The 21,420-nt window shown below is 37.1% G+C and overlaps 1 long non-coding RNA gene across 3 annotated transcripts in view; it reads right to left on the bottom strand.

The window, feature by feature from the left end:
• Positions 1–7,114: 7,114 nt before the first annotated feature.
• LOC106699052 overlaps positions 7,115–21,420 on the bottom strand; it is a 28,918-nt gene continuing 14,612 nt past the window's right edge. Inside the window, exons 2-7 of one of the 3 annotated variants that reach the window (XR_002832094.1) lie at positions 20,436–21,291; positions 18,941–19,030; positions 17,632–17,766; positions 15,587–15,795; positions 14,982–15,114; positions 7,115–14,100 (exon numbers count right to left, since the gene is read on the bottom strand). This is a non-coding gene — a long non-coding RNA (uncharacterized LOC106699052). Of the gene's footprint in view, positions 14,101–14,981; positions 15,115–15,586; positions 15,796–17,631; positions 17,767–18,940; positions 19,031–20,435; positions 21,415–21,420 lie in introns of those variants that run through there. The other 2 variants (XR_001350480.2, XR_002832093.1) reach the window with 2 other exon arrangements.

Genomic DNA, 21,420 nt, shown 5'->3' with positions numbered 1-21,420 from the left:
TAGGAACTGTCTCAAGGTCCTTCAATTGTTTTTCCTTATCCCCTTTATCTTTTTTAGAAGTTGCACCTATAACTATCAGTTTTACTGCCCACTCATAGACAGCTAACAAAATGGCTGATTCAATATTAGACCCAACCTGTATTACACAACTTTCGAATTGAAATGGTGTTAGCTTGCCTAAGTCCAGTAGTCCCAAAGAAATCAGAGAAAAACTTCTCATGACCAAGAGTTAAGTAATAATCTGACAGGAGGCACAAATTAATCTGTGGGAGTGGCTTAGCTTGAAAAAATATAACTAGGAGCACTGATCACCCCATCTTTAACCCATAGAAAATACAAAAGCTGAAAGAGTACTATCAAATACTTTATTTTCTAAATATTCCTGCTGCCCTTTTTAAAATTGTTGTCTGATCTTTCCTCACTAAACAGAAAAATGGTGCTTGTCATTTCCTTTCCATTTCAGGATTGTTGTAGAATAAGCATCTTGAGGACCAAAGGTACCAAAAACTAAACAGTAAGTATAAAATGATAAGACTGGAAGCCCACCCAAGGAAATAGAAGCTGCCACCAGTATAATTGCCAACAAAGGAATAGAAACTCTTGCCTATAAAGACTGCACTGAATCATATGACTATGCAGTCATCAATCTAACATTTGGGTCTTTAGTCTTTAGTCACTCAGAATTCTAGGAACACCAATAATCCCTGCACGTACTGAGGCATTGGGGCTGTTCACTTCTTTAATTAGTCATTTCCTTCCTGAATACATCCTACTTGTCACAAACTTACAAATAGTTTTTCACGCCCTAGTCCCATCCTGACCTTTTCTCAAAATGTTTTTGCTTCTCACAGTTTATTGGGTTTGTGCTTCTTGGTATTCCTGACCAAAGGAAATGAAGCGAGAAATGAGACTGAAAGGGGGCAGAAATAGAATGTGGGGAACCAGCTAGTATTGTAAGAAATATTAATCATGCTCTATTAACTATTTTTTAAATGGCGAAGGCACTTCTACACTGGCTGGAGCTGACCTGGAATTGAAGCCTTTTTCCCCAACCCCCATTTGGAGCTGCCTATTATCATGGAAAGATTAACAAAGATTTGTTTCCGAATGCCAGCCCTTTGAAGAAACCCAGCCCTTTTTGCATACCTGCAGGCCTTTGCAAATTGTTCATCTGGCACTCCCTTTGGCTATTTGCCCAGGTAACCCCAGCCCTTGCATATCACTAGGCCCTTTGAAGACCCCTAGTCCATTTGCATCTCTGTAAACTGCCCTTTCGCCTACTTTTCCTTTGTGCTTTTGCTATATAAGTCACTGACTTACGGTGAGCTGCAGAGCAGATTTCTGTGGCTAAGCTGCTGCTCTCTCATACTGCTGGTGCCAGCAGTTTTGGTCTAAATGCTCATATATGATTCAACCCTGTCTCTGCTTCATTGGCTCGAGTAGACAGGCAGCATGGACCCATTGTTTGTCCAGTTACATATTCTGGCAACCACAAAGGGATGTAAGCAAGGAATCCGCTGGGGTGAGTACCAGGGATCCCGCTTGCTGCCTGGACTGGGGGCTCCTGGAGCTGAGGCCTGGACTCTTGTTTGCAGTGCTGCCAGGAATTTTCCTGTTTTGAGTCCCAGCCACAACCTCAACAATTCCTGTCATCTCACCGAACAAGTAAGTGAATCAAGCGCTTTCGTAGGAGGAATCAAGTGTGTTTGTATGGCACGAGAAGCAGTGGCTGCTTCTGTCTGGGCTTCTATGTAAGGAATCATGTGCTGAGTGTACTGTGGTGGCAGGGAAGGCATTGTACTGCCTCTTATCTTCCTGAGCCTGATCAGCTCCGGATGCAAGGGACCAGCAGTCCTTGCCTGGGTCTCCTTCCCTTAGCCTGATCCCCTCTGGGACGAGAGACATTGCTCTGCTGTGGTGTTTTGTTTTGTTTTATTGTTTATGCAGGGCATTCTGTGATGTCTGTGGCTACAGACAAGGAGCTCGGTGTGAAGCTCATCTGTAGGTTGTGTGTGCCTATAAATATTATATGTAAGAATGTCTTTGTTGATTGTTGCTTCGTGTCTCTTTGTTGTCTGGGTTAATTTAAGGATGGGGCATTTCCCGCTTTGCTGAGAGCCCAGCTGCTTGTGGGCAGGCTGAAACCCCATGGCAGGGATTGCAGGAACTTCAACACATCAGCGGACAAAAATTCAGGGTTTGAATTTTGAGAGTTGTCTGTCTGTCTGTAATGTAACTTTGGTTGCTGATATTATTTGCTAGCTTTCTTTGCCAGTTTATGAACATAGGGAATCCTCTGTCTCTGCTGTGTGGGCTTTGTGCCACTCAGAACCAAAGGTCATTTTGCTGTGATGAGTTAATGTGAGATAAGATTCTCTAAGACTAATGCAGTCCATCCTTTTGAGAGTACTCATTTATTTACTGTAGAATTTTTGTTTGCTTGCTTGTTTGTTTTCTGTTTTTAAGATCTCTGCTTATATGCAAGATTTCATGCTGTCACAAAATTTATCAAGAAAATGCCTTGGGTAATAATTGGCTCTAGCATCTCAAAGTTGTTAACACATAATAAATAGATGTAATGAAAATGAAGGGTTTATGATAAAGCTTTTCAGTGATAATTATATATGCCTAAACACAGTTTTTCAAAGTTTTTGGTAACTTAAAACTTTGGAGTTTGCTGGGTTAAATAATAAAAATTAAATATCTAGGTATTTTGAAATAACAGGATACTCAAATATTAATTAATCTGAGTTTGCATACTTTTGGATTTTTATTACAGAGAATCAAGAAGATAGATTTGAATCTATTAATGAATCTGTCTTGTATTTTATTTCAAATATATCTCTTAAAAATGTAAGTGTATTGCTAATCTGAGAAATGTTATGTAATTTCTTGTCACCTAAAATTTAAGGTTTCTAAGAGTTAAAAAATTCTAACTAATTGAAAATAAATTACATGGTTTTGGTAATAGAAGACATGAGGTATAGACATGCAGTTTTGAAGGGAAAAGGAAATTAAGTTGTTCTAAAGCTAATTAATAATAAGATTTATAGAGTTAATAATATAAGTTATAGAAGTATTGTGAAGAAAAATCTTAAAAAGAAATTAGAGGTAATCTGAATAAATTTAATTAGATGAATGAATCTAAAGTAAGCAAATACAGAATTTGTTTAGTCTTTCTCCAGTCTGTTAAAAGGGAAAAAGTTTTTCCTGTATTTGCCTAGGAAGCAAAAGTTATATAAAGTATTGAAATAATTATATATTGTGTTTTTTTAATCAGGTCCTTAATTACTTTAAAAAAAGGTGATCTTCTTAATTGTGGGAAGTAAAGTTTTGCTAGCCTATGTTTGTATCATTTTGAATGAATAAATAGTCTAATACTGTTTCATAAAAATGATGATGATATATAATCTTTTGGTAAAATAAGTTTAGCAATCTTCCCAGGATTTCAATTTTAAGAAACTTTTTTGACCTAGAATTGGCTTTAGGTCATTCCAATAGGCCCTGGAATGCCTCGAGGATTTGTTTTCTCTCTTTATGAAGGGACATTTTATAGTTAAGGTACATGGGAAGCTTTGTCAAATTAAGAAGTAATAATTATGTTCTATTTATATATCATATTAAGTAGATTTTGATATGCTTTCAGTTATAACTGTTAGTTAAAATATTGTGGAATACTGTGTTTTACAGAAAGGACAGGATTCCATGTCTTTTGCAATATAATCAAATCCATAACTATGCCATTTTAAATTTCTTGTTATTTAGAGACAGTCACTGTTTTGTTATAATGCATCTGGAAAGATGTACATTTTCTGAGGAATCCATGGAAAGGACTCTGACCTTTTCAGATCATCTCCTCTGAACTGAATGAAATTTATTACAACTCTAGGAAGTATCTGAATTTATAGAAGTATTAACAGGAAAAATCAGGAGAAACAAAATTTGATTATGGGACTCAATGAACTGAAAATCTATACTAATCTACACTAATAAAAGAGAAACATGCAAATTGGTGTCACTCCGCTAAGCCCACCAGCCAATCAGGATGGGCATGCAAATTAACCCAACAATGGTGGCAGTTAATTTGCATATACAGGCCCGGAGTGAAGACTGAAGGCTCTAGCCCCAGCAAAGACTGAAGACTGAAGAGGCTTGCCTTCTCCACTGTGGCCAGAGCAAAGGCCTGGGTCCCGGGTGCCGGAGGAAAACCGGTGCCAACAGCCAGGGGAAGAAAGGCCTATTGCACGAATCTCTTCGTGCAACGGGCCTCTAGTAATATATATATATTTTAACTTTTGTTGAAAGTATTGCTGACTCTTAATCTTTTTGTTTTTCAGATATAAGGAAGCATTTTTAAAGCAACCTGGTTAATTATATTTTTCTCCCCATCTGATCCCTCCACAGAATTTGGCAATTCTTAATGAGTGAGTCATGGCAATGCACTTCTATGCATTAATTCAATAAGACCAGTTTACAATTGTGGTTTTATTAACTAAGGACTTTGGAATGTCATGTGTAACATGTCTGGACTCTGGTTGTCACCAGAAAGCTTTAAGGAACGAACCCAATAAGAGCACCTTGGAGAAAGCCTGATACCTTGCTTGGTCACATGGTTCATAGCAGTCTTTCCAGGGAATGAACAAAGGAAATATATAAATGAGGGACCTTTATATATTTGGGGCAATCTATTCATTTGGGGAAAGTCACAAATGGGGACCTTTATATATTGGGACCCATTGTCTGGGAAAAGGATGCAGGAATGTTTTCTCTAAAAGTTGCTGCAATAACTTGTAGTGGATGTCTGACTTTTACTGGGTGTTCTAGTTATTGTCTTTCCTGAAAGCTGGCAAGGAAGGAACCTCAAGACATCACTGGGGACCTCAAGAACTTGAGGAATTCACCCAAGTATACAGGTATTATTGCAAGCAAGCCTGATGGCAGGTAAGTGGCTCAGCTTCTTTGCCCTGCGGGGCTAATTAAAGCTGGAACATAAGATTCCAGGAAAGCATATTTATATATCTATATCTATATATATATTTAAAGGCCTATGTACTCAACTGTTATTCTTATTGTGGTCATGCAAATGATCAGGCCAAATTGAAAATATACTTAATACAGTAAATAAATCGACCTTAATTTGGCACTTTAATGAAAATGAGGGCAATTTTAGGGGGGGAAATTGTGTTTCAATGGGGAATTATTAGAACTGAAATGTGTTTGGGGGGATTTTCTTTTCACCAGACCATTTATTGTAATTCTTGCTGTTCTAACTTTTGCCCAATAATACTGTTATAACACAGTGTCTACGCCAGGTTACAAGCCCTATTTGCACTTAGAGAATACCACCTCCAGACATCATTGCCACCTCCTTCAGTGCCCAGGCCTCATTGTCCCTCTGACAGAGAGCAAGGATCTCTTAGCTCTGAGAGAAACCTTTGCCCCTCCTTAGCAGGAAGCAGTTTCAGAAGAGACTGTGTCTCTTTCCCATGAAAGAATTCAGAGCTAAGATCCTTGAGGGGATGTGGTAGGCAGTTAGACAGACATAAGCAGAGTAAAGACAATAGGCCAACTGGAGAAATGGACAGGATCCTGAGACAGGATCCAGTGCATCTTGTCACTCCAACTGCTCTGAAGCTGGCAATGGAGAAACCTATGCAGGATGGACCTTTACACCTTGCCTAGTAGGAGTTGGAACACATATTGCTAATACATAGAATTATTCTATTCATTTGGGGAAAGTCACAAATGGGGACCTTTATATATTGGGACCCATTGTCTGGGAAAAGGATGCAGGAATGTCTTCTCTAAAAGTTGCTGCAGTAACTTGTAGTGGATGTCTGACTTTTACTGGGTGTTCTAGTTATTGTCTTTAAGTATCTAATAATTAAAATATAAATTGTGCTCATAGTTCCTCCCTCCCTTATAGTAATGGACATACTAAGCTTCTGGCTAGTTAGTTTCTGATGTGTGGGGTACTGTTTATTCATATTGCTACCAACAGCACCGGGGGCCTTGTTCCTTAGGATTACTGTCTTTATGTCTCAGAAACATCACAGGGCCCAAACCAAAAGAGACCTTCTCACACCCATGGCACTGGACTGCAATGATCTCCACCTGTGGAGCCCTGCTGAATATATTACTGTAACCATTTTTGTTATGCTGATAATGGTAGGCTTTCTTCATATAGAAGTGACCTGGCTGGCTTATAGCATGGAAAAAGCCCTGAATGCCACTTCCAGGGCTATACAGGGGATAAATCAAGAGCTGAGCCAGGTGAGGGAGGCAGTTTTAGAGAATCAGGTAGCAATACATTATTTGTTGTTGTGGCATAACCATAATTATGAGGAATTTAAAGGAATATGCTGTTTTAATCTTTCTGACAATTCTTAATTGATAAAAATTCCATAGATATGAGATAAACAGCAGTGGGGAAATGAGATAGAATGTGGGGAACCAGCTAGTATTGTAAGAAATATTAATCATGCTCTGTTAACCATTATTTATGGGGAAGGCACTTCTACCCTGGCTGGAGCTTATCTGGAGTTGCAGCCCTTGCCCCACTCCCCCCATTTGGAGCTGCTTATTATCATGGTAAGATTAACAAAGATTTGTTACAGAAAACAGATACGAGTCCTTTTAAGATCCCCAGCCCTTTTGGCATACCTGCAGGCCTTTGCAAACCTGCTTACCTGTTAATTGTCCATTCGGCACTCCCTTTGGCTATTTGCCCATGTAACCCCAGCCCTTGCATATCACTAAGCCCTTTGAAGACCCCTAGTCCTTTTGCATCTCTGTAAACTGCCCTTTCGCCTACTTTTCCTTTGGGTTTTTGCTATATAAGCCACTGACTTATGGTGAGCTGCAGAGCAGATTTCTGTGGCTAAGCTGCTGCTCTCTCATACTGCTGGTGCCAGCAGTTTTGGACTAAATGCTCATATATGATCCAACCCTGTCTCTGCTTCATTGGCTCGAGTAGACAGGCAGCATGGACCCATTGTTTGTCTGATTATAAGACCACAAAAAATTTAATGACCCAAAGTAGTAAAAGGAAAAACAAAAGGAAATAATGTGTGAAGAGACAATGAGGCAGAACTTGTCACATCAAAATACAAAGTTTCAAAACATTAGCTTTTATTTGACATTAGAAAAAATACTCCCCAATTTATCTCAGTTGTTATGTGATGGCTTTAGATTGCTTTTTGATGTCACCTATGCTGAGCAAGATTTGTCAATCTTCAAACCACCCAAGGCTGAGATTCTGCATTTCACATCTGTACACAAGTCAAAGAATTTCTTTCATTTAATGGAGCATTTTGGCATATATTCCCTTTGAGGTTGAAGAGTGGAGATAAGTACATTCTTATAAAAATGGATTTGTTTACTACTTTATTTATGTCACAAAAAACAGATGATGGTAGCATGTTCTCTTATTCTTGTTTTATCAGTAGTGGTAGTCTCAGGATGCCAGAAACCGCAAAAGGCAGGCTTGTAGCTACTTTCTTCTTTGCACTTTCCAAATATGAAAATACACCCCCAACTGAAGAAAAGAGTGCTACTGAGTCCAGCTGATACCACATATTAAAAGTCAAACATTACAGATGTATCTGATGTCAAAATTAAAATGTACAAAGCAAAAATCAGAAAAATCATCCCAAATTCTCAAATGTGCTACCTCCACATTTTCTTCTCCATTTATGCATGTTAAATGGCTTGCCATGTAAACTCAAGTATATATGCTTTTAAAGTATTATAAATTACAATGAACTATGAAGTCCTCTTCCTTTACAGTGAAATTAGCCTTTAGTTTTAACACTACTTTATGATGGAGGCCAAATTGATTTAATTGATAAATCACATTATGTAACCCAAGGCTTAGTTGATAATATCATCATTCAGCCAAAAAAAGAAATGAATCGAGGACAAAGCAATCCTCAAGTTAGACCTGGAGTTCATAAGACCAATCCAAAAAAAGGCAGGCTGCCCTTAGAAACAGGTTTGACCTTTTCTTTCACTCTTCCTCCTATCCCACCCTCTGTGAGTGATTTAAAAATAGAAAAGGTCAAAGCCCAGTGGGGCCTGGATTTAGAGGTTTGGGTTATTTTTTTTTTTAATTTTTCCCTCAAATTTTTGCCAATTATTTCTCATTTTTATTACTCTTAAAATTTAAGCATGATAAATTGTTAAGCCACTTTCATTCACTGACCATATTCTACCATATATAAGTCCTTTCATGACATGGTTTTGATACTGAGAGGCGATTTCTAAAGTTTAAGTCAAAATCTGTTGTTAAAGAGAAATCATATCTCCATCTTCAATCTTGCTATGTACTATCTGGGGATTGTTCCTTAGATCTAGTTAGGCAGTGTATATTTGTCAGAATGTAAAGGATAAAGAATTGAAAATAGACAAAACTGTTAAATGTTTCAAAACCAATTGTGGCTTGAGTATGCATGGTTCCCCAAGGCTGGTATGATTGACACTGTGGTTTGGGAATTAGTTGTCATCCCTTCTTCTATTCAACAGTGGCCAATCATTTTTCATGAGCTAGGAAAATGAAGTGTCTATTATAAAGAGGGTTCCTGGAACTTAAGGAGCTATCTCAGTGGAAAACCCTGCTTATTGTAGTGGCCAGAGTGATAGAAGAAATATGGAGTAGGAATTAAACCACACAATGTTACTCAGGGGCTAAGTCAACCCCTAACAAGAAAACAACCCAAAAGCAAAGTTTTTAAAATTTCTCTGGGAAAGCATACATTTCTCATGTCTCTTGGGCCAAGTGAGAACCTAACAAGTACTTTATATAAAATAGGCACTCAAATATACTTGTAGAATGAATGAATAAATGAAAAAAAGTGAATGAACAGTAATTTTTTATATTCTAGTCTCCAAGCTAGTTAAAAACAAGTGTCTTAGTTAAGATCTTTTCGTTTTCTGTTTAGAAATTAGCACATTGCAAATAGACACTTCTGTTTAATGTTTTATCCCATTCCTTGTTTTTTATTGCAGCTCTAAGATAAAATGCCATTTGTACCAGATCTATTTCTTTTAGCATCATCTTCAATGTTTGTATGAATGAGTAAGTAGGAAGCTCTCATTCCCACTCTACAAAACATGTCAAAGAGAAGGTGATCTATTTAATCATTCCTTCTCAGTGTCTTAATATCACAGCTGCTCAATGAAAGACCTGCAGTGATAAAATTTGTTCTTGGTGTTTCAACCATAAGCTAGAGGACATGAAAGTGCAGTTTGGTCTTTGGAATCTCTTAATTCTCTCAGCACTTTATTCAGAGTGAATAAATGTTTATAGAAAAATTCATTTTTATTGCTCATGTGGCTTCCTGATTCTAAGCTAGGCCAATGAGCAAATATTTTTAAAACCAGTTGTTTCATCTTAATTCTTATCTTAAACTATAATAGAAGCAGAAACTTAAATCAATGAATTAAAGGACAAATCCTGAGCCCTTTTAACAGTCTTCTGGCTTCAATTTAGGTCACTGAGCATGTGAAGTTGAGACTATCCAGAACTAGGGAAAATATATTAAAAGGACCATGACTTTTTTTTCCCTTTAATCTCCAAGGCGAGTCAATGGGATTTCTGAGCCATACTTACTCGACTCATTAAATGAGCATAGTGCTTCCCAGTTAATAAGCACTCAAATATTTACTAAAAAATCAAAGATGTTTTCATATCTGCAGCTATGATCTGTGTTCAATCTAAAGACCGTTAGACTAGGCCCATTTCACTGCTCTTATGCTCAGGACCTAGAATGATTTATTGCATACAAAATATGCTGTGCTTATCAAATGAAATCTAAAAGCACTGCTGAGCCCTTTATTTTTACTTCTTAAATATCTTTAAGCCAGGCCAAGGTGGAGCTAATTCACCTCCATCTTTAGCATTCAGCATTTAAAAAACTGATGGAGAACAAGAGCAGCTTGCTTTTTTTTAAAAAAAAAAATTCCATCTCTTTAATTAGGCGAGGGAGCAAGTAGCTTTCTGGTCTGGATTGTATCTTTCCATGTAGCTCAGCATTTAGCATACTGCTTTGCACAGTTTATTTTCTCAATGTTTTTATCATTAAATAAACTTAATAGTAGTTAAGTACTTTTTAGTCTGGAGCTCACACCTATTACATTATTTCCTTCTATAAGCATCCCATGAGGATAAAATTGTATTTATATACTAGGGCATATGTAGTTTTAAGCCTCATAAAAAGTAATCATTCATCATTCATTAAGCCAACAGTTAATTCCTTATATCTATATAGAACACTAGGCTTTCTAAATTTACACATAGACCTTTGTTACAGGTTCAATAATAAGGGTGATGAATTTTTGCAACACTAGTTGTTATCTCTGGGGATGAGAGTAAAAAATCAATATTCATAAAACATATTGCTTACATATGTATGGCAGTTCAAGACTTATAAATTGACTTCATACATTATGTTTGGCTATCAAGGACACAATAAAGATGTTTTATCTTCAGGTCCTTGGTGTCTAGCAAAAAGACTGGCATAGTAGACAATTATTACCCAGTCTTGCATTCATCATAAATTTAATCTTTTACATATTATATTGAGATTGTTCAATAGTTAATACTTCAAATATTTCCAAATTTTTATAGTACTTTGCACCAAGTGAGAAAAATCAATAGTGACATTTATATGGTGCTTTAGAGTTCACAAAATACTAACATATACTAACATATTGCCTTATTCTCAATTGTAGGCACAATAAAATTATAAATGTGTGTATCTCTTTAGTGCCTGTAACAGTGAGTTCACATAGTAGGCAACTGATATGCTTTCATTTAACAAGTACTCAAACCCTCAAGTTTGCATATTTATACTGCCTCTCTCATAGTGGGTGAATTTTATAAAGAATGTTTATCTCACGAAAAATTTTATTCACAGAGAAAATACCTAATGTCATATTTATATAGCACTTTATAGTTTAGAAAGCTCAGTCTCATTCATTACATTTTCCTGTTATCTGGTAATAATAACTTGATATTACCAGTAAAGTCTTGATTGATTAAAATAAGCATTATCTAATTTCCTTACATATAAATAATGCACAATATAAACCTCCCTCTTATTACTTGGGAGTTTTACCTTAGATTTCACAGAACCCAAAACAATAGTTGGCACATAAAAGGCAATTAATATTCATTCATTCACTCATTCATTCATAACATTTAGCTCATTGATATTTAGTACTTTAGTTTACAAACCACTTTAAAATGCATTTCTTATCTGAAAATTTTAATTCTATATTGAGATTGTTTTTTTCTGTTATCTGTAGTGTTTAGCAAGTTATCTGGCCCATTGTAAGTCATCAAAATAGCTTAATCCCTTCTGTTTGCTGTATATTTTACAGTTTAAAAGCAGTTTCTATGTGTTTTCTTTTCTGCTACTTAGAATACTGTATTTACTCAAAATCACCAAAGCAGCAGAAACACGGCTACAAATATATGAAATTTTCATTGATTAATCACTTAATTCCTATTATCTACATAGTATTGCATACTGTTGCTATGTAATCAATATTTATCAGCTCTGAAACTTAATACGTCTTTAAGCACTTTCATAGTTTAAAAGCATATTCACACATTTTTATTTAGGTCACCTGGATGTGATGATAAATAATCATTGAGTCCTTAGTGCCTAGAACAGGGACAGGCTCACACAAGGAAATTAATATTATTCAGCATTTACATCAGGGGTAACTATGGCCCACAGACCAAATCTACTTGGTTAACAAGGAAAGAACAGTTTTCCTTTTTAAAGGATTGGCGGTAGGGGGAAGTGAAATGTACAGACCATAGGCCTGCAAAGACTAAAATATTCACCTTTTCCCCTTTACAGAAAGAATGTGATGATCCCTGATGTACAAAATGCTTCAAAACTGACAGTGTACTTATAATACATATTAGCTGTGCATAGCTGGCAATACACTATTAATGAAAACACCTTATTTTCATATATATATCTCAGTTATTTAAATTAGCTTTCCTCATGATAAGGGGGAGAAAAAGGAAAGATTTAAATCTAATTGCTTCCAAATTCTGTCATCTTTAAGCCCAGAGGTTGATATTAAAACCTAGGGCAGGGTTGGTGTAGTCTACCAACTTATTAGGCCACTACTATGAGCAGGAAGTTCAGGCTGTCTCTCCTTGGGGCATCACTCTGTTCCAGGACTACTCATTCTTTTTTCTAACCATCACTAGGAATCCCAAACCCCAGGAATCCTGTTCACTCAAGCTCAAAGAAATCATGTTACTGGCTGATCCTTCTCAGCAGGCTGGCACATCTGTGTATTTTCTATCTAAATGTTCACATTGGCCTGAGGCATCTCTTCACATTTTCTCTACATAGCCTGACACTTTCCTCTTCTCATCAGCCTAGAGCTTCTGAGGAAAAGGGAGGACTGAAATACAATTTCACTTATATGTCTCTCTCAAATGGAGTGGAGGTGAAAAAAATAAACTTTTAATAAATGACTCAAAACTATAATAAAAAGAACCTTACACTGGCCCAGGCATAATATTGCCAATCTCAAGATATCTCCTCAAGGTAATAACAACATCAAAAAGGATATCACAAAATTAGTGGGCTTAAATGGAGATATAAAAACTGGAAAGGAAGAACTGAAAATATCCAAGGGTAGGGAGGATAGCAGAATAGAGTTTTAGGGTCCTCATATTGGGATTTCCTCTGGTCTTGGGGTTTCCAGCCTTCCTAGATTCAGGGTTATGGAACTCCAGCTTAATTTAGTCTTAAGATATCAGTCTCTCTTGGGCTTTCAAGTCCACACAGAGATGCTTGACTCCTCGGTCTTTATGTGTGTGTGACACCTCATATCCTTGGGTCTTAAGTCTTCAAGCTAAGTTTTTTTTATATCAGGTCTTGTGACTCAGGTCTCAGGCTTTCCATGTATCCCCACTCATAGGCTTGGTTCTTTCATCCTGGGTCTTCAGCCTTTTGTCTAACTCAAGACACAAGACTTGCATCCAACTCAGTTATCTGACAAGGGCCACCTTCTTTATGTACATAATGGCTCTAGGGCTTCTGATGGTCTCAAGGCTGAGGTTTACATCTATCTTGGGACACAGGTTTTATACTTTAGTCCACAGGTCTCAATTCTGTCTTCTGTGTTGGGAATTATATCCATTATGGGCCTTCCACCTTCTGTACATCTTAGGTCTTTGGATCCTTGGGCCTTCTACTAGTTTTGGATTTATCTCACAGGACGGCCTGGCATAAGGAACAGCTCTGCAATGCTTATTTTGATAGTAGATACTCTGCACCTATTGGGAAGGGGTTAGGAAACCCCTTTGTCACAAACATGCGCACATGGACGTACACATACACATATACAAAAAAAAATGCATGGAGAGAGGATTGCAAGAAATCAAAGGGGAAGACACAGACTCATGAAGAGGCTGAAGTACCCAAAGGTGGGTGGAGGGAAAAAGCAAAAGAACAAGAGAACAGAGAAAAGAAAGGTGAAATGGAAAGACACAAAGAACAAAGAGACACTGAGGCACATAGAGCAGGAAAAAGGAAAGAAAATGGCCCAAGAGAGGCAGAAAGGACATGTAGAAGAGAGAAATCCAAGATGAAGAGTAGAAACAGCAGAAAGAGGCCAGAATCAGAAAAAGGTAAAATGTCAAACTAACAAAATGGGAGAGAATGATGAACAACCAAGAGTTCACAAAGAGGAAAAAAAGAGGTGGACAAGACAAGGAATGAGCAAAAAGCATACAGCATGAGACTCAGAGACACAATGGGAAGAACAGTGAAAGAAGAGCAAGAGCTAGGAAAACAAAGACAATTAGTAACAATGAAAAAACGAGAGCCATCTAAGACAAGGCACAAATAACTCTTATGAACAAGAAAGAAAACGAGACAAAGATACACAGAGAAGAAACAAGCAAGAGGATCATGGAATTGGGTAAGAAACTTGAGAGAACAAAGACCAAAGACATTCAAGGAAAAAATAGATAAGCAAAGAAATACACACTTATGAGTGAAAGAGATAAGGCAGGCAGACATTTAGAAGTAGAAAGACAAGATATAGTGAGGGGCACAACAGCTATGAGAAACATCACAAAGAGAACAAAAAAAAACAACAAAAAAAGAACATTAATAACTACAATAAGCTATGATTAGTACCAATACTACTTATATCACTATTAATTATAATAACAACAACATGAGTGGCAGAGGATTTAAACACAGAATGTGTGCCTTTTTAATATTCTACTACAACTGTTTATAAGAAATTCCAAAAGCCAAATGAGATTCCACAGGTGAGCGAATATTAATATAAAGGGCCATTAAAAGGTCCTAGTCAATGCCCTCATTTTTTATCTTCATCCTTTCCCACCCCTTTAGAAAACTAACTTGATTTTCCCACCCATCACAATTATAACACTTGCTTTTCCTTTAACACTACTGCAAATACATTCTCTCACAAGATGATATAAGAAAGGGGGCCACCCTTTCAGCAACAAAACAAAAATTTTGTTTTAAGTTTCTTTATGTTTAGGCCTCTAAGAGTGGCAAAGAATTTATGCAGTAAACATAAAGAACAGATAAGGTGAGACTAACCTTAACACAACTGGTACAGAATAATTAATCATTAAGTTGCTTCAGTGAACCCAGTTGGCAATACAGGCATAACTTACCTCATTTTATAGCACTTGGCTTTACAGTGCTTCACAGATGTTGCATTTTTTACAACATCCTCTACCAGCAACAAGCTAACAACTCATTTTATTGCTGTATTGTGGTTGTCTGAAACCAAATTGTAGTATCTCTGGGGTATGCCTTTGCAGGTTACTGGTCATTATCCCATCTCACATTCAGGCCCCTCCTGCACAAAAACCACCATAGCCCATTGCACAAAAACCTCTGACAAACAGCTATTAGCTCCAAACAGGTCCTCACATGATTACAACACCAACAACTTACTTTATTCTGCTATTCTAAAATGCTAGAGTGCCAGGCATGTTGATCTTCCTTTGTTGTGTTCAAATTTCTTGCTCTCTGGATTGCTATTCAGAAGGATGAACGATTTGGTAGATATAAAGGGAACCATCAGGAGCTACAAAAAAAGGGGGGAAAAATAACAAAGGAAACTATATATGTGCATAAAGAAGTATTAACTGAGTACTCACTAGAGTTATGGGAAGATTCAAATTATGAGTTATAGAAACTATCTCTACAGAGCTTAGAAATGTATAAAGTTTAGGTCCTTAGAGGTAAAACTAATACAACTTCCTCATAGAATGGGAAACTATGCCACAAAGAGGAAAATGTCTTGTCCTTTACAATCAGGACTTACTACACTTGGACCATCTCCCAACCTGCAGCCACCTAATCAATCAGCCTGTCTCACATCACCATTTTCACCCATCTCATACACAGTTGCTTCCCAGGTGAGTTAGGAAGCTATTTTTACCAAAGCAGACACAGTTCATAATGATCAAAATAATTTCAGTGGAAATCTAAATGCAATGTATACTGAAACATTAAAGACAGTATCTTTATTGTGCTTTTAGGAACAGCTTACCCACCTCTGATGTGTGGAGGATGTCTTGAGACTTCACCTTCCTATCTGGGCCCAGGAAAAAATCTTGGTAGAACCTCCTGGCCTAGGGTTGTTGCCCAGTGGTAGTGAGCTATTCCCCTGGAGGATCCTCATGCCCCATCTCCACCTAGGGATCGTCAAAGGGAATAGGTCACTAACACTGCAAAGCAACAAGCCTATTCTTCTAAGGAAGGTCTGGAGAAGAGATAAAAGAAAAATAAATTACTGAAATGCAGTATACTGGGAAAGTCTGTCTCAAAGAACAACTAATAATTAGATTAAGTGAAGTCTACCCTTTTTTTCCCATGTGAATTGAAGGGTGGAGATTAAGAACTGTGGAGAGCTCTATATTCTAGCTACCAGCCTAGAGTAAAGCAAATGCTTCTACTACTCATTCCAGCTTTTCCCTTGAATTTCACCTTATCACAAAGAGAAATTTAGAGGTGAATTATTACCAAAATTCCCATACTGTACTTTATTCTCCAGTCTCTACTAATGAGCAGTCTTCTGTATTGTGGATTATTAATGTTCTAGTGTTCTCATCATAAAATAAAGTGAAAGGACAAAAAAATCAAGGGGTTGAAAATAGAAGGAATAGATAAAGCTTTCTAAACCAAAGAGCTATCAGGCTACTTAGAAAAGCTCCAATATTGTCTGATCCTATGAGTTCTACAAGAACTCTTCTTCATATTGCCTCAGGCTTCTTTTATAAAGCACTCTTAATAACTGAACAATTTACCACAAAGTGTCTCTCTCACCTAGTTTTGTATGATTCTTCTCTTTTAAAATATAGTTTTAGCCCTAGCCAGTTTGACTCGGTGGATAGAGCACCAGTCTGCAAACTGAAGGGTCCCAGGTTCGATTGGAGTGAAGGGCACATTCCCGGTTGTGGGCTCAATCCCCAGTAGGGGATGGGCAGGAGGAAGCCAATCAATGATTCTCTTTCATCATTAATGTTTCTATCTCTCTCTTCCTCTCCCTTCCTCTCTGAGATCAATATAGATCGACGCTCAACCACTGAGCCATGCCGGTTGGGCAGGATTCCTCTCTTAATTCATTTTAGTCAGATGCTGGAGCACTACCAATGGAAAAAATTGTTTTCTACTCAATCTACATGGGACATTTCTTGAACAGCTTACATAGATGGGACACCACCAGAGTCCCAGGATATTCAGAGAAACCAATAATCATTACAGTGATATAAAACGTCAGTTGTGCTGGTGTGGCTCAGTGGTTGAGCGTCAACCAATCAACCAGGAGGTCACGGTTCGATTCCTGATCAGGGCATATGCCCAAGTTGAGGGCTCAATCCCCAGTAGGGGGCATACAGGAGGCAACCAATCAATGATTCTCATCATTGATGCTATTTCTCTCTCCATCTCCTTTCCTCTCTGAAATCGCTATGTATATTTAGTTGTTATGGCAACTAAGGAAATCTACACAAAAGGAAAAACAAGGTGGAGAAGGCTAGGAATCTGGTAAATAGCTTAACACAGGACCTTGAGTCTCTTATTCTACCTTTTAGTAATTTCAAGTAATAAACCCTCAATTTCTTAAAATAATAAGGGAATGAGAGGGACAATGAAATTAGGTCTGCCAAAATAGGGCTATGACAGATCACATTGGTACTACTCATTAACAAATCCTTAGCACTTAGTACCATCTGCCAAAGGAAAGTAGAAATAATTTTTGAGGCTTGTTCATCAGAAGGCATAGGATTGTTCTCTCTCTCCTAAGTAGCTATGAGATTTTAAATGAAGCAATTTATTGTTTTGCATCTCTAATTCTTTATTTATAAAATGGGGACCAAGTATGCTTGTTGTTATAGACCTCACTGGAGCCTGCTTCTGAAGGGCAAATGAAATAAAAGGCCAAATTCATTCTGTAAAGTCAAAATGTGTATATATATATATATATATAATCTGTAGGATTTGAAACTGGCTCCTATTCTGTTTTAAAAAGGAGCTCTTGCAGGAAGTTAAAGTCCTTAAAGCCAAAGACAGAATAACCACAACAAACTCCTCAAACTACCTTTTTCTTCAGGTGGTCTGCAAGCCATCCTTCAATTAGTTGGAGCTTGTCCAGATTCTCAAAAGAAAAGATGTACTGAATATGGAGCTTCTTAGAGTTTCTTGTAGTCCTCAGGTCTCACCTATCCAGAATGTCCTTGGGAAAAAAAAAAAATAGGCCTCAGTAGGATAGGATACCAAAAACGGTTGAGAAAGTCTCAACAACATAGAAAAAAACCTAGGAAGCATGAACCTGAATCATTAGATATAATTGTGTCCTGTCTCTCCTGTACAGTCTCCCTAAGGTCCTATTAATGGCAAGCACTGGTAGTATCACTGAAGGTTAGGCAAGTGTAAAAAAAAGAACTAAATGAAAATATGTGTCAAACCAATACCCACCTGTGGGTGACTAAATTTGTGGCTTAAAGGTCATGCTTTTGCTGAAAATACTTCAAGATGCAATGTAACAGAGAAACTGCTACTACTGCCTGGAGGTACAATTGCCTTGACTATTTTTAATATTTAGTTAGCTGTCTTTACTATAAGATAGGAGCTCACTGGGGCAGGTATAAGCCAGGTTTGCAATCTTGAAAGTACTTTGCATAGTGTGGTATGGTGTGGAAAGAATCAGATACGACTTCCAGATTTCTAATCAGGAATTGCCATATATTTATAAGGAACTTTCTGTCAACATCAAACAAATTCTAATAGTAAGTGAAAGATCACTTACTCAACTCTATATTCTCTAGATAAAATGTCCAGTAAATCCAAACTGGTACTCTATGATGAACAGAATATAAACTATGTTCTCAATATGAACAGAACAAGCTTCAAAATCTCTTTGAAAATCCTTTCCCATCCTTATTTAACCTAAGATTAGATACTTCATCCCCAAATACAGGTGTCCAGTTATACATTATACATATTTACTGTGCTCCCTCCTGAAACCCCATTCATAATGGTAAATAGACACTCCATCTGGAAACAATTTTTCCCCGAAGAACTTTTAAAATGAATCCAAGCCCAAATCCATTTATATTGTCTAGTTAAAATACCTAAAAGGAAACAACTTTTCTGGTCTCCCCAGATCAATGTGGGAGACACATAGATTGGTTGCCTCCTTCATGCACCCCAACTGCCATTTGCAGTCCAGGGATTGAGCCTGCAGCCAAGGTACATGCCTTTGACCAGAATCAAACCCAAGACCCACTTAGTCCAAGGGCTTATGCTTTATCCACTGAGATAAACTGGATAGGGCCAGAATACCTGTTTTTACAGCTACAAGAGATTTTATTTCAAGCAATGAATTGAAAAACAACTTCAAAATTCACCTTTGGATGCTTCCTAGTGCAGACTTCAATCCATCTACAATTGACCCATCATTCCTAAGTAGGGGTTCAGAACTGGCTCAGAATTCATCCCTTTAAAACAAATTCCAATAAATAGTTATAGTTATATATTAACACTGAATGATCATTTAATTAGTAGCAATAAAAAATATCTTAAGCATAGACCAGTGTTTCTCATATTGGGGTGATAATAACAGTGGAGGTTTGTGGACCTCATGGATCCCCCACTACATAAATCATATAAAACATTATATATATATATATATATCTTTCACAAAGATATATCGAACTAGGGAAACATGTTTACATTTCAAATAATTTTAAGTCAGTGTTCCTCAAAACACATGTTCTTTATTATCTCAAAGAATTTTGTTCCTGTGGAACTTCAGTTTGAGAAACAATGGCACAGACCATGCTTCCAAAAAGGCTCAGGAATATTTGTATATTACTCCCAGTCAGTCAGACAAATAATGTCTTTAGGCATTTAGCTGTGAGGAAATATGGATATGAATTAAAATGGGCAGTAAGAGAAGCCCAGCACATTATGATTCTTCTTGTTCTTGCTAGGATATATTGATATGAACAAAAAATGTTTCAAGGTTGATGTTAATATTTTTCAGCTGCATGTTTGTGTTTGTTTTATATCAGGGAGGCTAAGCTTTTTTGCTTATCAAGGTACCTGTTGAAAAAAGGCAAAGAAGAAGAAGGTATATTAACTTCATCATAAAGTAGGCAAGGTCATGGCTTTCTTATAAAAGTTATGCTTCTCCATTGCCCTCTTGCCAAACTAAAAAGGCATCATAGCTACTCTCATCTGTTCTGGGGCAGAGATAGAATAAAAAGGTACAAAGAGCCAATATATCAGATTTATATCCCCAATTCCCGAACCTTGAAAAGCTCAAACTTATGAGATTTAACAATCAACAATTTGGCATGTAGCCAAACACAATGACTGAGCCTTATCTCTTTAATCAATTTCCATGCCTCCAAAGGAAGTAAAAACCAAATGGCATTAAATAAACCAACTGGACTACCCAGATGGCTGCAATATTAATCATATCCTGAACCAAAGAGAAGAAGTAAACCCAACTCCTTTAAATTTACCCTGTCAACCTCAAACCCTGGTGAGCTCCCTTTATAAAAGCTTAACATAATTCATACAAGACAGCACTTGATTATCATTTCCTAAAATTATTTCAAGTGTGCTTATATTAGCTCAACAATACTACCATCTATGGGATGAGATTATATATATATAGGACTATATTATTTCTAAATCTCACTTAGGTGTAACCTAGCATAGGACCAGGTACACAATATTAATTCTTATAATTCTGTTGGTTCACTCATATGGTGAGACTATATTTGCAGATGAGGTGAGAATTGGAAAAGAGACTTAACAGGAAACCTCTGGGTAGCATCTAAAAGAAAACAGAACAAGGGAAAGATTACTTAGTAACTACAAAATAGTACTTACAGAATTCTAACGAGCCAGAGACTCTTCTTACAGCTGTCCAAGGAGCTGGAAGTATAAACTGCACCCTGACCTGGGATGACCTTTTGACATCCTTCTTAGAGGAATAGTATTCTTTTTCAGTGATTACAAAGAACTGCTGTTGTGATGACTAGTTATTTGCTTCAGTAGTTCCTTATTAAATACTTCTCTGCCACCAAAACCTGTACACTAGAGGCTAGGCTAATCATTTTTACCAGGCAGCGCACTGTCAAACAAGTTTATATCCGGAAGAATGGCTAGATCTTAGCTTACTATTCTTTTGATATAAAACAGGGAAACAGGTCCCATCATTTTTAAGTCCTCATTATGTAATAGATTAATCAAATAAGGTGAACTTTGGTTTTCAAAAGCACCTCAGTATATGTTGTCTCATTTCATCCTTTTACAGTTATTATCTTCTTGAAATAAGTAGGGGCTGGTTGGTGTTCCAGATGAAGAAATTTAAGGATTAGGAAATTTAGGTAGTTTTTCTAAAAGAGAATGGTGGTAAAACCCAAATGGCATAGTTTTAGAATGGTGGTAGAGCTCAAAGATACTGGTCTTAAGAGTTCCATTCTCGAACTCCTTTAGTATAGCAAGAGTCACAGTGGTCTATCCACAGACCCACCACCCTTAGTAAAATGAGAGACACTGGTCATCAGGTACATGGTATAAATGGGTTTTTAACTTCAAAAGTTTAATGCCCAGTTTATCAATTCCACCTTGCAATCCAGATGTCTTTCTTAATAAAAAAATAGCGGTAACTTATGGTTGTATCCTGGCAATTGACTCTGTAGAATAGCAATATACAAAGAGGAGAGATTCTCAGCCAGGCAACCTGCTTTGGAAGGAAAAATGCAGAGATAGTGTTAACCTTCCTTCCTGGGGAGACAACTTTCAACTGATATATACGTGTGTGTGTTAAAAATCCAGAATGTAAAGGGTGGCAATCCAGCTCCTTGGGCTT

The sequence above is a fragment of the Myotis lucifugus genome, unplaced genomic scaffold (genome assembly GCF_000147115.1).
Source record: "Myotis lucifugus unplaced genomic scaffold, Myoluc2.0 scaffold_4, whole genome shotgun sequence".
NCBI lineage: Eukaryota > Metazoa > Chordata > Mammalia > Chiroptera > Vespertilionidae > Myotis > Myotis lucifugus.
The sequence above is the reverse complement of the archived record's forward strand: the minus strand, read 5'-3'. Positions and strand labels throughout refer to the sequence as shown.